At 49.9% G+C, this 16,242-nt stretch overlaps 1 protein-coding gene and 1 pseudogene across 5 annotated transcripts in view; one reads left to right on the top strand and one right to left on the bottom strand.

Moving 5' to 3' along the window:
- The window catches only part of LOC117887062 (zinc finger protein 391-like), a 21,860-nt gene extending 13,916 nt beyond the window's left edge, over positions 1–7,944 (bottom strand). For 3 of the 5 annotated variants that reach the window (XM_034789298.1, XM_034789297.1, XM_034789301.1), the window contains exon 1: positions 136–360. The gene's annotated coding sequence lies outside the window, so the exon portion shown is untranslated. Of the gene's footprint in view, positions 1–135; positions 361–4,289; positions 4,420–7,812 lie in introns of those variants that run through there. The other 2 variants (XM_034789299.1, XM_034789300.1) reach the window with 2 other exon arrangements.
- The window catches only part of LOC117887068, a 15,942-nt pseudogene continuing 7,578 nt past the window's right edge, over positions 7,879–16,242 (top strand).

Below are 16,242 nucleotides of genomic sequence, written 5' to 3'. Positions count from 1 at the left end.
CCCCAGCTGCAGCTCTCACCCCCAGCCCCCTCCCCTCCTGCAGCACCCAGCTCCCTGCCCCCACTCCAGCTGCTGTAACCCCCAGATTCCCCCATCCCCCCCAGCTGCAGCCCAGCCGCCCCCGCCCGCTCTCACCGCCGGTGCACACGCTGGGCTGGGCGCAGGAAGGGGCCCGGGCCCATCTCTCGGTCTCTCCTCCCCCAGCCCCGGCTCCGCTCTGCACCGCAGTGGCCTGCCAGCTCGATGGTTGTTAACCCTTCCCCCGCCAGACGGCAGGCAGCCCACCCCCCAGCCCCCGGACGCCTGGGTTCCGCGGGGCGCCCCTGGAGGCGCCGAAGGGCAGCGCCCGGATCCCCCTGGGGGCCGAGCAGAGCTGGGCCCAGCATGGAGTTTCCGGTCCCTGGCTGATTCCCATAAGTGGGGGGAGGGGGACAATTCAGGGGGTCATTTCAAATTAAAAATAAAAATATCTGACATTTTTAGTGACCGAAAAAGTCAGGAGGAAAAAAATTCATTTTTCCTTTTGACTTCAGGTGGAGAAATGTCCTGTGGGGTCAAGCCGTTTCGCTCTTGAGCATTTTCAAACATTTAAAAATAAAAATTTCGAAACAAAACACCGTTTGGAACCGAAAACTAGAAACGCGTCCCCCATAATCTGCCCGTGGGAGAGACGAACTTGATCTCTTTGTTTGATGAGATTACGGGTTTGGGGGATAACCATGACGTAATAGACGTAGACTTCGGCAAGGCGTTTGGCTTGGTCCCGCACGGCATTCTGCATAAACAATCTAGAACGCTATAAAATGAACATGACCCACGTCGAATGAATTAAAAAACAGCGGCTAGGTCTCGAAATGTAACTGTAAACAGGGAATCAAGAGGCCGCATTTCCAGTGAGTGGGGTCCCGCAGGGATCGGTTCTCGGCCCTGTGCTGTGAAACATGTTTGTCGGTGACCTGGGCAAAGACATAAAATCATCCTGGGTAACGTCTGCAGATGACACAAAAATCGGGGGAGTGGTAAATAATGCAAAGGACAGGTCACTGACTCAGAGCAATTGGATAAACTGGGCGCAAGCAAACAAGAGGCGTTTTAATGCGGCTAAATGTAAATGTATCCATTTAGGAACAAAGAATGCCGAGCATACTTAGAGAGGCTCTCTCCTGGGAAGCAGTGACTGGGAAAAAAGATTTGGGGGTTGTGGTGGGGGGGTTGCAAGAAGTGGAATCTGTCATGATGCCTCTACACGATTGGCACGCTTGCAGGGTTTCAAGATAAGAACATAGGAATGAATGGCCATATTGGGTCAGACCAATGGCCCACCTAGCCCCATATCTTGCCTTTGACAGTGGCCAGTTCTAGATGCTTCAGAGGGAATGAACAGACCAGGGCAAATGATCCATGGCCCTGCCATCTAGTCCCAGCTTTCAGCAGGTGGAGGTTAGGGACACCTGGAGCCTGGCCATCTTGGCTACTAGCCTACATGGACCTATCCTCCATGAACTTATCTAATTCTTTCTTCAACCCAACTTTTGGCCTTCACAACATCATGTGACAATGAGTTCCACAGGTTGACTGTCTGTTGTGTGAAGAAATATTTCCTTATGTTTGTTTAAAACCTACTATTAATTTAATCAGGTGACCCCCCCCTAGTTCTTGTGTCACGTGAAGGGTTAAATAACACTTCCCTATCCCCTTTCTCCACACCAGTCATGATTTTATAGACCTCCATCGTGTCCCCCACTTTAGTCATCTCTTTTCCAAGCTGAACAGCCCCCGTCTTTTTAATCTCTCCTCGTGCGGAAGCTGTTCCATCCCTCTAAAATTTTTCATTGCTCTTCTTTGCACCTCTTCCGACTCTAAAGGAGCTTTTCTGTGATGGGGCAACCAGCACTGCATGCCGTATTTCAGGTGAATGGAGAGGACAGGTCACTGATACCCAGCAATGTGGATTGCTTGGGGAGGTGGACCCAAGCCAGCAATATAATATATGGAGATATCCCTATCTCAGAGTTGGAAGGAACCTTGAAAGGTCATCAAGTCCAGCCCCCTGCCTTCACTAGCAGGACCAAGTACTGATTTTTGCCCCAGATCCCTAAGTGGCCCCCTCAAGGATTGAACTCATAACGCTGGGCTTAGCAGGCTAATTCTCAAACCACTGAGCTATCCCTCCTCCCAATATACCAATGTAAAGTTGTACAGCCAGGAACAAAGAACGCAGGCCATACCTACGGGATGGGGGACTCTATCCTGGGAAGCAGTGACTCTGTGAAACATGTGGGGATGGATAATTGGCTGAACACGAACTCCCAGTGCGATGCTGCAGCCAAAGGGCTAATGCAATCCTGGGATGAACACACACGGGAAATTTCATTAGGAGTCAGGGGACTCTTTTCCCTCTGGATTTGGCACCGGGGTGACCACTGCTGGAATCCTGTGTCCAGTTCTGGGGCCCACCGTTCAGGAAGGATGTGGATAAATTGGAGAGGGGTCAACAAGGAGCCAGAAGAATGATGAAAGGTTTGGAAAACACCGTGATAGATGCGGTGTCAAACTTTTGAACAAGTACCCTCCTGCTTTCTCCCATCTTGCCCCTTGGCAGGGGCGCCGGAACAGGGGGAGCCAACGGGCCATGGACCTTCCCCTTTTCACCACGGGCCCAGCCCCCTGCCTCTCCTCTTCTCCCAGAGGATCTGCCCCCCGTCAGGCTGGAAGTTGGAGCCCGGCCCGGATAAGAGCAGCCTGGGGAGCTGGGGCAGCTGTGGGGAACTGCAGACCCTCCACTTGCCTGGGTGGGGGGGCCCGAGAGCAGCCCCCAGCCTGTGTCCCTACCCTGGTGGCTCTTACCATGCCCTGGCTGTGTCTCTTCGGCCCCCAAGGCCCCGCCCCCCAGCCAGGCCAAAATCCAGAGCTGGGTCAGGAGCTGTGGGGAGCCATGGACCTGCCTTGGGTGCGGGGTCCGGGGAGCAGGCGGAAGGGCCCGGGTTCCCTGCTCCATGGCTCCAACTTCTGGCGTGGCTGGGGGGCAGGGCCTCGGAGGGAAGAGGAGGGGCCTCATGGACCCCCCCCCATTTTTAGGAAGAATCCTTGGCTCCTGCCCCTTGGGAGGAGGCCACAAAGCTGCCTCATTAGTCACTTTCAAATCCCGCCTGAAAACTCTCCTTTCCCATGGTGCCTCTAAAAAACGTGACGAGAGTTTGGCCACTGATGAGTTGAGACCCTGTCTGTCACACTGACCAATATTATCTTGTTGTTTCCGTGAACTCACTCATCTGTCTCTCTCCATCTCTTGTCTCCAGCTGGTTGAGAAATGGATTTGCCATCCCATAAAAAAATTAAAAATTTTCCAAAAGAAAGGAAGGAAGAAAGAAAATCCTGATTGGAACAACTAGCCACATTTTTCAATTTTTGCACACAACTAAATTCCCCCCAAATCAAAAAATAAATCAGGTCAAAATGTTTCTTTTGCATTTTGACCCTTTTTAATTTTTTTAAAGGCTCTTACGTAAAAAAAAGTAAATTTCAGAACAAAAAGGTAGCTTTTGAGGCAAGAAAAATCAAATCTTTTGGTCCTGCAAAATGTCGACACAGGATGGTTCCACATTGTCAAAATGTTTCCCCCCCCAAAAAATTTTTTTGAAATAAAATCTTGTCACCATTTCTCCAAATAAATGTATAAATAAATAAAAATTGGTTTTGTCAAAACAGCATTTTCCAATGGAAAACTGTTTAGACAAATTTTTTCCAGTCAGCTGTACTCTTGTCTTACACATGGATTATAAACTCCTTGGGGGCTGGAATGGTCTCTTTGTACAGCGCCTTGCACAACGGGGTTCTGGGCAATGACTTTGGCTCCTAGGAGCTACTGTAATACACCTAATAAATAATGTACAGTGTCTAGCACAATAGGGCCCTGGGCCATGACTGGGGCTTTTGGGTGTTACCGTAATACACCTAATAAATAATGTACAGAGCTACATTAGTACAGATAAATAATAATTCACATATTGGAGACGAGGAGAACAACCTAGTTGCCCAACCTCTCTCCAGAGGATTGCAGTAGAGGTGGGGAAAAAACACAGTTGTTCTGGCCTATGTCCACAAGATCTCCCGTCTTCTCGCATGGCTGACGTAAATTGGGCTGGAATCTATTCATCCAGTGGACCAGCATATGCCCAATGCTGTAGGCCTGGCCTGCCCTTAGGCATTCTGCCAGGACAGCTATATTGGCTAGGAGTATGAAACAAATCAGATCCCTAGATAAATTTGGTCAAAATTTTCTGACTAACCTTTTTTTGCCAGCGAAAAAGGCAGATTTAGCAACTCCGAAACATTTCGCTAATTCGTATCCAAGTTGCCGAACTGTTCATTTAAAAAAGAAATACCTAAAAAGAAAAACAAATTAAAAATAACCCACCCTAAAACATATACCTAACAACATAATGAAAAAACAATAAAGGAATAATAATAAAATGATAAGAAATACAAAAGAAATACCTACAAAAATTAAAAGGAATTCTCCCAAATATCTAAAACAAATACCTAATCACAATTATAATACATAATTGTTAAGCATTACAATAAATAATCAAGTAATAACAATAAAATGGTAATAAAAAAATAAATATCTAAAATATTTCTTTAAAAAAATCAAGTATCTAAAACAAATACCTGCAATAAAATAAATGTTACTAATAAAGTAATAAAAAGCAATAATAATAATAAAATTATCAGAAAGAAAAACAACTAAAAACAATTTTCAAAACATCAAAAAATTCCTAAAACAAATATCTAAACTAAAATAAATAATGGTTGTTAATAATAATAAATAATAATAAAGGAATATTAATAAAATGATCAGAAATACAAATAAATACCTAATTAATTATACCTAAAACAAATACCTAAAATAAAATGAATAATTGTTAAGGAATAATAATAAAATAATAAGAAGAAATAAAAAATAAATACAACAAAAATTGAAAAAATCAAAACCTTTTGTTTTGACATTTTCTAACCAAAACATGCTGATATTTCAGTTCAAAACAACTTTTTACTTTGAAATTGCCTTTACTTTTCATCTTTCAAAAATTCAAAAACATTGAAAAATGGTGGAACCCAAAAGGAAACTTTTTGATTCGGGTCAAGCAAAACGATAATTCAATCAGACATGAATTTTTTTTTTTTAATGAATTTGCCCAAAATCTCAAAAATGTTCACTTTCGGTCTGACCCAAAATGATTTTTCCCCCTTTTCAAACCAGAAAAATTGGTTATTCTCCGAGCTCTAGCCCTGCTCAAAGAGCTCTGCCAGCGAAAACCCCAGTGGAGATGCAGTTGTAGTAGTAAAAAAGTCCCTTTGCTGGCAGATCTTATTTGGTTCGGGGAACAAAGCTATTTCTACAGAATCTGCATCTTATCTAGGAGCAGCTGCCAGGTTAGCTCTGCTGGAATCGCTATATAGACAAACACTTTCTAGCGTAGACCAAGCCTAAAGGCAGAAGGATAAAGGAAGCAGAGGTTAGTGGTTAGAGAACCGTGAGTTCAATTTCCTGCTATGCCACAAACTTCCAGCGTGACCATGGGTACATCTACATTGCAATCAAACGCTAGGGTGAGCTCACTCGGGCTCTTGGGGCTGGGAAATTGCAGTGTAGACATTCGGGCTCCAAGACCCCCGCGAGGCGAGGTGGGTCCCAGAGCCTGGGCCCAAGCCTGGATGTCTACACTGCAATTTAACATCCCGCGAGCCTCCGCCACCTGTCCCGGCCCAGCTGAGGGTGTTTTATTGTGGCAGATGAACTCTTAGCCTCTCTGGGTGCGTCTACACAGCAAAAAAACCCCAAAAAACCAACAGAGGGTCCTGTGGCCCCTTTAAGACTAACAGAAGTACTGGAGCATAAGCTTTCGTGGGTGAATGCCCACCTCATCTTGCGTCTGATGAAGTGGGCATTCACCCACGAAAGCTTATGCTCCAATACTTCTGTTAGTCTTAAGGGGCCACAGGACCCTCTGTTGCTTTTTAAAGATTCAGACTAACACGGCCACCCCTCTGATACATGACACCAAAAAACCAAGTCTCAGAGCCGGGGTCGACTAACTCAGGCTTGTGCTTGACTTTCTCACTCAAGCTCTGAGGACCATCCCCCTTGCTGGGTTTCAGTCCCCGGGCTCCAGTCTGAGTGGGAACATCCTCACCGCTAACTGTAGCCCCAAGAGCCGAAGTCTGTTGACCTATCCGCCGTGCCTCAGTTTCCTATCTGTACAACGGGGCCAATGGCACTTCCCCACATCCCAGGGGTATTGTGAGGTTAAATGTATTAAAGCCTGTGACGGAAATTGCTAGATAAGGGCTATTATTACATGTCAACGTTTTACCGACAGGGGGGTGTTTTCTGCTGACATGGCAACACTAGGAAAATCCCTGATGTAGCCACAGGCTATGGTTACGCTACAGATTTCTGCCAGCACAGCTGACAGAGAGACCTGTGCCAGAAAAGGTAGACGCAGTGACACTAGCAAACCTGTGCTTTACTAATATAGCCTGTTCTGTTCTGCTCCTGGGACGGTTTTACAATCCCCCAGTTCTTATCTTGAGCTGCTCCTGGGTAGATCTCCGAACAATTGACCAAGGAGGGCAGTATCTTTAGCATTTCATAGATGGAGAAACTGAGGCACAGAGTGACATCCCCCCGCCGTCCGGTTTGCTTAAGGTCACCCAGAGATGGGAAGAGAAACCAGGTGTTCTGCATCCCAAACCAGCGCTCTCTCCATGGGTCCATGCTGCCTGTAGCTGCGCCAGTCAAGGCCTTGTAGTGTAGACATGGCCACTGATATAACTGTAGATGGGGTATATGTAGGCTGGGGTTTGAGGGGCTTGCAGGGGTCTGTGTGTGGGGCAGGACTGGAGGGGTGCTGGGGGTCCACGTGTGAGGTGGGACAGGAGGGGCGTTGGGGATTTGTGTGCAGGGTGGGACTGGAGGGGCTTTGAGGATCTGTGTGTGTCGGTCGGGGTGGGAGGGGTGTTTGGTGTTTGTGTGTGGGGTGGGACTGAAGAGGTGTTCGGGGTCTGTGTGCGGGGTGGGAGAGGTGTTGGGGGTCCAGGTGTCGGGAGGGAGGGGTGTTGAGGGGCCTGTGTGGGGGTGTGTGTGTGTGGAGCAGGACTATTGGGGGTCCAGGTGTGGGGCAGACCATGTGTTGGGGGCAAGGTGGGGGGTCCAGGTGTGGGCAAGAGGGGCATTGAGGGTCTGTGTCTGGGGGTCTGTGTCTGGGGTGGGAAGGGTGTTCGGGGTCTCTGTGGGGTCAGGGTGTGGGGAGGGAGGGGGGGTTGGGGGTCTCTGTGGGGTCCGGGTGTGGCACGGGAGGGCAGTTTGGGGTCTCTGTTGGACCTGGGTATGGGGCAGGAGGGGGGTTGGGGGTCTGTGTGGGGTGTGGGAGGGGCGTTGGGGGTCCAGGTGTCAGGTGGGAGGGGGGCTCAGGGTCCCTGTGGTGGTCTGGGTGTGGGGCAGGAGGGGGGTTTGAGTCTCTGTGGGGTGCGAGGGGTGTTGGGGGTCCGGCTAAGGAGCGGGAGGGGGACTTGGGGTCCCTGTGGGGGCTCCAGGTGTGGGGCGGGGGGGGGGCTCAGGGTCCCTGTGGGGGGTCCGGCTGTGGGGCGGGAGGGGAGTTCGGGGTCCGTGGGGCCCATCCAGGCTCTGGGTGCGGGGCTGGGGGGCGCTGGGGCGGGAGCTCCGGGGCTCCCAGCGCCGCTCGGCTCTGCCCCGGCCCCGCTCCCGGCTCCCTGCGCCCGCCCCGCGGCTCCGTCCTCCCCGCTCACCCCGGCGGGGGCTGAACTTCCCGGGTCAGCGGCGTGCGCAGCGCAGCGTCCCGCCCCGGTACCCGGCCTCCGCCGCGCCGGCTGGGGCTGCCGGGCCGGGCCCAGGTGGGCGGTGGCGGGGCAGGTGCCCCCCGGCAGCCAGGCTGGAGGCTCACCGCGGGGCGCGGCTAGCGCAGGACGCCTGGGTTCTGCTCCCCAACTCGGCGACTCGCGGGTCCCCGCCCTCTCCGTGCCTCAGTTTCCCCTTCCGCGCAAGCGGGCTAAGGCGCTCGCCGCCCTCTGTAAAGCAAAGCGCTAGGTAAGATGAGAGCTCCGCCTTCTTGTTTGCGATCGGAGACCCCGGCACAGGCCACGACCCCATTGTGCTGGGTGCTGTACATTGTTTACTAGGGGTATTACGGTAGCACTAGGCACCCCAGTGATGGCCCTGGACCCCAGAGTGCTAGGCGCAGTAGAGACACAACACATAGTGAGGGGGCAGGGCTGAGCTGGGGAGGATTTGGGGCTGGGGTGAGTGGGGCAGAGCTGTAGGGATGTGGGGCTGGAGTTAGGGGCAGGGCTGAGCTGGGGGAGATTTGGGGCTGGCCTGAGGGGGGCAGGGCTGAGCTGGGAAGCATGGGGCTGGATGCTGGGTTGCCCTGAGCTCAGACCCTTCTCGTTCCAGGGCGCTGGGACATTAGAGGCGGGTCCAATGTATTTTGCTGAGATCCAGTGGGCTCTGCTGGACCCCGCTCCGCGGCCCGTCTACAGGGACATGGTTCCGGAGAACTACGGGACGCTCCTCTCTCGGGGTAAGGATCCCCCTTGACATTCGGGGCTGGGCAGGCTCTGATGTGCCCGGATTGGCTCTAACTCTGGGTTCTCCCCCTTAGATTTGGGGTGTCAGTTCCCCCATCCCCTGAATCCAAGCGAGAGGGAAGGAGACAATCGCCTCCACACCTGCGATGAGAAAGAAGGGTCAGAAATGCCGCGGCTAGAGCTGAGCTAATAACTGTTGTTTTTGATTACGAGGCAGATCTGGAAAACCCCTTAGGGGTCGTCCTGCAACAAAAATTTTGGGTCAGACAAAACGTTGTGTTTGATGTAAACCGAGACGTTTCCTTTAGATTTCAGGCATTTTTTACTGTTTTTAAAATTACTATTCAATACAAGCAAAGGAAATTTGGAAATGAAAAGTCATTTTGATCCACACGATCCAAACGTTTGGATTTGTTCCCCCTTTTTCCTTGAGCGACTGAAACAATTTGCCAAACTCGACTCCAATTCACACGGCGTTCAGGCGACCTGGACCTGTGTTTTTTCCTGAAAAAAGGGGTTTGTCTGAAGAATTTTGCTGTGGCGTTGCTCATAATATCTGTCTGTCGTATTGCGCTTTCCCTCAGGAGAGCTGTATCCTTATCCCCGTGCTACAGATGGGAACACTGAGGTACGGAGAGATGAAGTGATTTACCAAGCTCACCCCTCAGGCCGGTGGCAAAGCTGGGTCCTGAACCCCAGTCCACTGCTTTAGCTACTAGCCCATACTGCTTCCCACCCCGTCTCTTCTCCTCCACGCAGACTTACACACTTGTCCGCTATCCAATCTCTTCAGCTTTGCCAGAACTAAATTATAGCATTGCTACCCTAATACTCAGAGACTCCACAGCACCCCATGGTGCCAGGACCAGGCCAGGGCTGAACGGACCCTCAAGAGGTCGTCAACATATTGAGAGACGCTCTCTGCCTCCAAGAGCTCACAGCCTAAGTAGCCAAGACTCACGGGGCAGGAGAAAGAAAATGCTAGGCAGCATGGCCTAGTGGATAGAGCATTGGGTTGGAACTCAGCAGACCTATTGTTATCTCTCCGGCTGGGTGACCTCAGTCAAATCATGTCAGTTCTGCCACATTCTTTCAGCTTCCCCAAAAAATTAAATTAAATTAAATTAAATTAAATTCCCCCCAAAGTCAGAGTATTGGACGAAGCATTTCAATTTTTCAGTATGAAATGACTTGGTTTCAAAATTTCCTTTATTTTTATATATAATAACCTACCTTCCCCCCCCCCCACCGAGAAAATGGTTTAAAAGGGTCAAAATAAAAACAACACGTTCTGATTTTCTCAAAATGAAACATTCCCTTCCACCCAAATCAATATATAGATGTGTCTATATTTGACTTTTTGAATACCTGAAAATTTTGAAAAAAATTATTTTCGGTTGTACCTGAAATTGATTTTTGTTTTATTTTTCCGAATTGCCAGTGAATCGAAAAAGCCATTATTTGCCCAGCTCTACTCGTGAATTCTCTCAATTGTACTGCATATAGGAGAGGATTACAATTATCATTGTTATTTACTGGGTGTATTACGGTAACACTGGGAGCCCTGGTCATGGTTCAGGACCCCATTGTGCTAGGCGCCATAAATTATGTATTAGGTGTATATGCCTAGGCACTCTGGTAATGCCCCAGGACCCCATTGTGCTAGGCGCCATAAATTATGTATTAGGTGTATATGCCTAGGCACTCTGGTAATGCCCCAGGACCCCATTGTGCTAGGCGCTGTACAAACCCAGAACCCTAGGGGCATAGAATCAGGAGTGGCGGATGCGTCACTCATGGCTTTCCACCCATCCCACCCCACATTGGGCGGTAGCTCCCTCCCCTCATCACTGCCTGTCCATGTACGAGATGGAAGAACAACTGAGGACGGGTTATTAAGGCAGCTGGGTTTATTTTTCGGCATACTAATGAGTTCATTTCCACGCCCCTCAGTTGTTCTTCTTTCCTCCCCAGCTCTGGCAGCAAATTGGGTGGGATGGGGGGAAGCTGGTGCTACCCTTCCAAGTCCCACATGTAAAATAAACTCTGCCCGCACTTCTCAGAACCATTGTTCAGAGAATTCACACTTCACAGAGCAACAGGCTCAGGCTCTCAGCAGACTCAGGCAGCGTCAGTTATGCCCTCAATTTGCATTTTCCTGGTTTTCGTTGCAACCATAGCAGCTAGAGATTTTTTTTTTAATTATAGTTAAGATTCTGGGGAACAAGGAAGCAGAAGGGAGAGGTGCTGATGAAATAACAGTCCGGAAAATCATGTTTGGATTCTCTCTTTATCCTCGCAGATAGTGGAATTATTAACGCAGCCCTGCAGCAGGGAGGCCCAGAGACAGCACAGTCCCACGGGACGTTACCAGGGATGAGATCCGAAGGGAACGTTTACCAGGCCCCAGGCCACGCAGCCACCTGCCAGAGCCAAGCCAGGCCAGCAGGAAAGCCATGGAGCAAAACAGCTGCCGACAGTGAGGGCCTGAAGAAACTCAAAGAGGGCAGCGCTGCCCTGCAGCGGGTCCAGGCTCTGCATCTCCCCCAGCCTGGGGGGAGCCAGACTGTGTGCACCCAGTGTGGGGGCAGTTTCGGCCAAAGTGTGCGCCCTACCCCGCTGCCGCCGCCGCCGCCCCAGCCGCGGGTCCCGGCAGCAGAGAGATTCTACCAGTGCCCCGACTGCGGGAAGAGCTTCTCGGTCAGCTCGCACCTGACCATCCACCGGCGGATCCACACGGGGGAGAAGCCGTACCGGTGCGGCGAGTGCGGGAAGAGCTTCAGCCAAAGCTCCACCCTGGTGCTGCACCGGCGCACCCACACCGGGGAGAAGCCCTACAAGTGCACCGAGTGCGGGCGGAGCTTCGCCGTCAGCTCCCACCTGGCCAAGCACCAGCGCACCCACACAGGGGAGAAGCCCTACCAGTGCCACCACTGCGGGAAGCGGTTCAGCCAGAGCTCCACCCTCAACCTCCATCAGCGGACCCACACTGGGGAGCGGCCATACCGCTGCGCCGAGTGCGGCCGGGGCTTCTCCGTCAGCTCCCACCTGACCATCCACCGGCGGATCCACACGGGGGAAAAGCCCTACCGGTGCGGCGAGTGCGGCAAGAGCTTCCGCCAGCGATCAGGGCTCATCACCCACCAGAGAAGCCACGCAGCGCAGAGACCCTACAAATAAAGGGGGGGGGCTGGTCCCTTTAAGAGGAGGCAGGGCCAGCATCAGCCATGCTCTGGGGGCTCTGGTGAGGCCATGCCTGTTGCCTTTTAAAGGGGCCGCTCACCTGGTGACAGACCCAGTCATATACGGCATAGAGATCATACAAATAGAGGGCGTGCTGGCCCCTTTAAGAGGAGGCGGGGCCAGCATCAGCTGCGCCGGCCTGGTTGTCAGTCAAATGCGCTGGGGGCTCCAATGAAGACATGCCCACCCTGTCACAGACCCAGTGTTGCCAAATATCACACGGTGGGCTCTCTTTAGAGCAGTCTGGCCTCAAGGAGCGGGCACTGGCCTGGACTGGCACTCAGGAGACCTGAGTTCTATTCCTAGCTCTCCCCTGCTGCAAGTCACTTTCCCTTTCTGTGCCTCTTTTCCCCCCGTCTGCAAAGTGGAGGTAATACTAAAGTGCTTTGAGTTCTGTTGATGAAAAGTGCTAGGTATCATTATTAATGAATTGTTTTTTGGCTGGAAAATTGGGGCTTTGATCCAATAAAATGTGTCTGGTTCCTCCAGAAAGTTTCAATTTTTTTGTCGGAAAAACATCAGCCAAAAACGGAATTTTTTCTATTCTGAAGTACTGCTGAACTGCCTCATGGGAGTTGTAGTGCAATTGCTTCATGCCCTCATTCTCCACTCTAGGCTGAGCTTCTTGGTTGGACTGCATCTCCCATGATGCACCATGATCTCCCCTAAAAACATAACGAGGTGTTCGGTGGCACCTTAAAGACTAACAGATTTATTTGGGCATAAGCTTTCGTGGGTAAAAAACCCACTTCTCCCTGATCTCCCCTGTTCCTGAGTCACTTCAGTGAATCATGGGAGTTGCGCTTTGGTTGCCTCATGCTGTAGGCCAGGCTAACCATCAAGACTACATCTGCCATGATGCAATGTGGGCATGTGACTGCCATCCGGCATCATGATAGGTCATCTACAGGGTGACCTGAATGCATCATGGGAGATGTAGTCGAACCAAGGAGGCTGGCATATAGAGAAGAATGGAAATGTGGGACTCCTAAACTGCAATTCCTATAAGGCACTGCAGTGGTTTAGAAAGAGGGGAGACTGTTATGCATCATGGGAGATGTAGTCTGACTGAGGAGAATATGAGTGTGAGGTACCATCGTGGCATTTCAGAATTTAAATATTTTGTGATTTGGCTAAAAATATGTCAAGTTTTGGGGAAAATGTTTCCGTTTTCAGGCAAGAGAGTTTGTATTTTGGGTTTTTTGTTTTTTTGCCAAAAGCTTGAAGTTTCCTGTGGAAAATTTCAGGAAAAACTCTCCCTTTCCCCTCCCATTTTTGTCTAAATTTTCTGTGTGAAAAAACCACACCCATGACATTGCCATGCTAGAAAAAGCCCCAGTATAGATGCAGTAATACAGGCAAGCAAGTTCTTTCGCTTATTTCATTCAGGGAACTGGTGCAAATTGACTTGGCAGAATTCCGTTATCAGAATTCTTTTATCGGTCTTTCTAGCTATCATTTCAACAGATAACATCAATGCTTATTTCTAAGTGTTTTCTTTATTTTGTATCTCACAGTTGTGCAAAATGATGGGTTTTAAGGTTCTGATGTGTCGATTTTCAGTGTTCGCAATTGCAGGAAATTATAATGATTTAACGAGTGTAGATGTTGATTTCAAAAGGGTGCCGCTTTAGAACGGTCAAAAGGCGAGTTGGCAACGCGCCCTGTCAAAATGTCCAAAGCAAATAACCTTAAACCAAAATCTACTAAGTTTCCCAGCAACATTCTTCTTACTTTGCCTCGCTGTCGTTTTTGGTTGTTGTCGATGGAAATGTTTCCTTGTGTCCAAGGTGAAATCGACATTCACTGACAAGAATCGAATCCTTCCAAGTTTAAATCTAAAGGAAGCCGGCGAAAGCACTCTTTAGCTGGTATATGCTGCATCTCCGCTAGCTAGTATATAGCTATGCTGACCAATCCTTTCTAGGGCAGAGATCACCACCTATTTCTGTGCTGTTAGGGCAGCCCTCATCCTAGGGTATGTGTCTACATTGCAGCTGGTGTAGACATACCTAAGTGGGCTTTGGTCTTGCTCGGGTACCAGCACAGACTGCAGCGAGGCCTGGCCATCTGAGTAATTACCTGGGTTAGGCTAAGCGGTTGCTGCTGTAACTAGCTAGATCAAAGCTAGCTGAGGTGTGTCTACATCTTACAGCCATACCCCCACTAGTGTGGACGCACCCTCTGTGTCTGTGCGCTGCAGGGCCGGGGAGAGAGCATCTGAAAGGGCTGGATCTGCTGCCGGTTATTCCCGTTGTGCATCGTGAGCCGATCCCGCCTCTCCGTGTTCAGGCACAGAACCCCCGCTCCAGCGAGTGCAGTTGCTTGGTCTGTGATTTCTTGCAGCAATTGGCCAGCTTCATGCACCCTCTCTACCACTTGCTCGTCCTCTTGGGTACATCTACACAGGGATAAAAATCCTGCTGCTGGCCCAGGGCAGCTGAAAAATTGCTATGTAGACATTCAGGCTCGGGCTCCAGCTGGATTGTCTATACGTAGGGTGACCAGACAGCAAATGTGGACAGTCGGGACAGGGTGTGGGGGGGTAATAGGAACCTATATAAGAAAAAGGCCCAAAAAACTGGACTGTTCCTATAAAATCGGGACATCTGGTCACCCTATCTATACGGCAATTTTTAGCCCCACAGCCTGAGTCCTGTGAGCCCAGGTCAGCTGACCCGGGCCAGTCGGGGCCATGCTGTGAGCCTGTTATCCCTGCGTAAACATACCCAGATCCCTGCTCTTTGTGCAGGTGCTGTGTTTCTGCAAATACCAAAGGATTGTTTGACCTGTCCTTAAAATGGACAAGGTTGGTCTGTGAGGCAGCCACATTTTTGGCAGTGAGATAGAAAAATGGCAAGAAAAAGAAGAGATTATGGGATGGAACAGAGGGATTGGTGGAAATGGTGTCCCAGTCCCACAATATATGGCAGCTACGCCGCCATATATTGCAAAATGCCCCACAAAACAATGCACCAGATGGCAGTGCAGGGGATTCGGGGATGCCTCCTAGACTTGATTGGAGGACAGAGTTTCTGTCCTGTGAAAAATTTTGACATTTTTGAAAAAAAAAAAAAAGTTGCCCTCCAAGTTTGGGTGAAGCAGACCCCCCCAAAAATAATTTGTGTCGGGTCAATAGAAATGCTTCGTTTTCACTCTTTTTTCATTTTTCAAATAAATAAAAACAAATTTTGAAATGAGAAATTACCCCCCCCCCAAAAAATCCTCCTAAATTGGGACAAGTGCCAAAATTTTGAACTTTTTCACAAAGCCAAATTCTGACAAATGATTTGTCTTGCGTCAGTTTCATTTTATTTATTTATTTTTAAAAATATAAACTAATGTAACTTTCAAAACAAAACATTCGTTTTGAGATAAAAAATCAAAACGTTTCCTTCCTAATAGAGCCAATATTTGTTCAGATGAGCAGCATGGAAAAATTCTCGAGGTTTCGACTTTTTTGTTCTGATCCCTAAAAGGCTCATGGGATGGGAAAGCTTCTTTCCATCCTTTGACCTTTGGAGCAGACTTGCACCCCTTAAAGAGAAAGCCCTGAGCAATACCGCCTGGCTTTGCATCAGTTCTGTGTGTAAAACACACTTTACACCGCAAAAAGTGCTACATTGTTGTGACCACACTTGGACACTTGTTTAATAATAATGTCCGCAAAATGATCCTTAGTCCAGTGGCTGGCCACAAAAGCGAGTTGTACTGATGTGTCTCCCCAGATGGCAATGAGGCCTTAAGGTCACTTGGATTTTTTTTCATAGATCCCAAGGTCTGAAGGGACCATTGGCTCTCCGGGGTACCACAGGCCAGAGAACTGCCCCGTGATACTTGCTAGAGCGGATCTTTCAGAACAAACATCCCATCTTGATTTAAATACGGTCAGGGATGGAGACTCCACCACCACCCTGGGCAAATTGTCCCGACGGTTCATGACTCTCACGGGTAAACATTTCCACCTGCTTTCCGGTCTGAGTTTGTCTAGCTCAGGGGGTCTCAAACTGGGGGTCGGGACCCCTCGGGGGGTCGCGAGGTTATTACATGGGGGGGTGCGAGCTGTCAGCCCCCCCCCCAACCCCGCTTTGCCCCCAACATGTATAATGGTGTTAAATATACACAAAAGTGTTTTTAATTTACAAGGGGGGGGTGCGCTCAGAGTCTTGCTGGGTGATGGGGTCACCGGTGCACAAGTGTGAGACCCGCTGGTCTGGGTCCAGCCGCTGGGCGGTGTTAGTCCTTAAAGCATCAAATCCCGCCGTAACCGGGACTCCCGGAGCGCTGGCAATAGCCGCCGGGAGCCTCCCGGCCGATTCCGGGGGACTCCCGGCCGATCCGGGGGGTTGGCAAGCGCCGCACCCCGGCGAGGGGCGGGTTAAAACCAGC

The sequence above is a fragment of the Trachemys scripta genome, chromosome 14 (assembly GCF_013100865.1).
Source record: "Trachemys scripta elegans isolate TJP31775 chromosome 14, CAS_Tse_1.0, whole genome shotgun sequence".
Classification (NCBI taxonomy): Eukaryota; Metazoa; Chordata; order Testudines; family Emydidae; genus Trachemys; species Trachemys scripta.
Note: the sequence above shows the minus strand (reverse complement) of the source record. Positions and strands in the feature narration are given on the sequence as shown.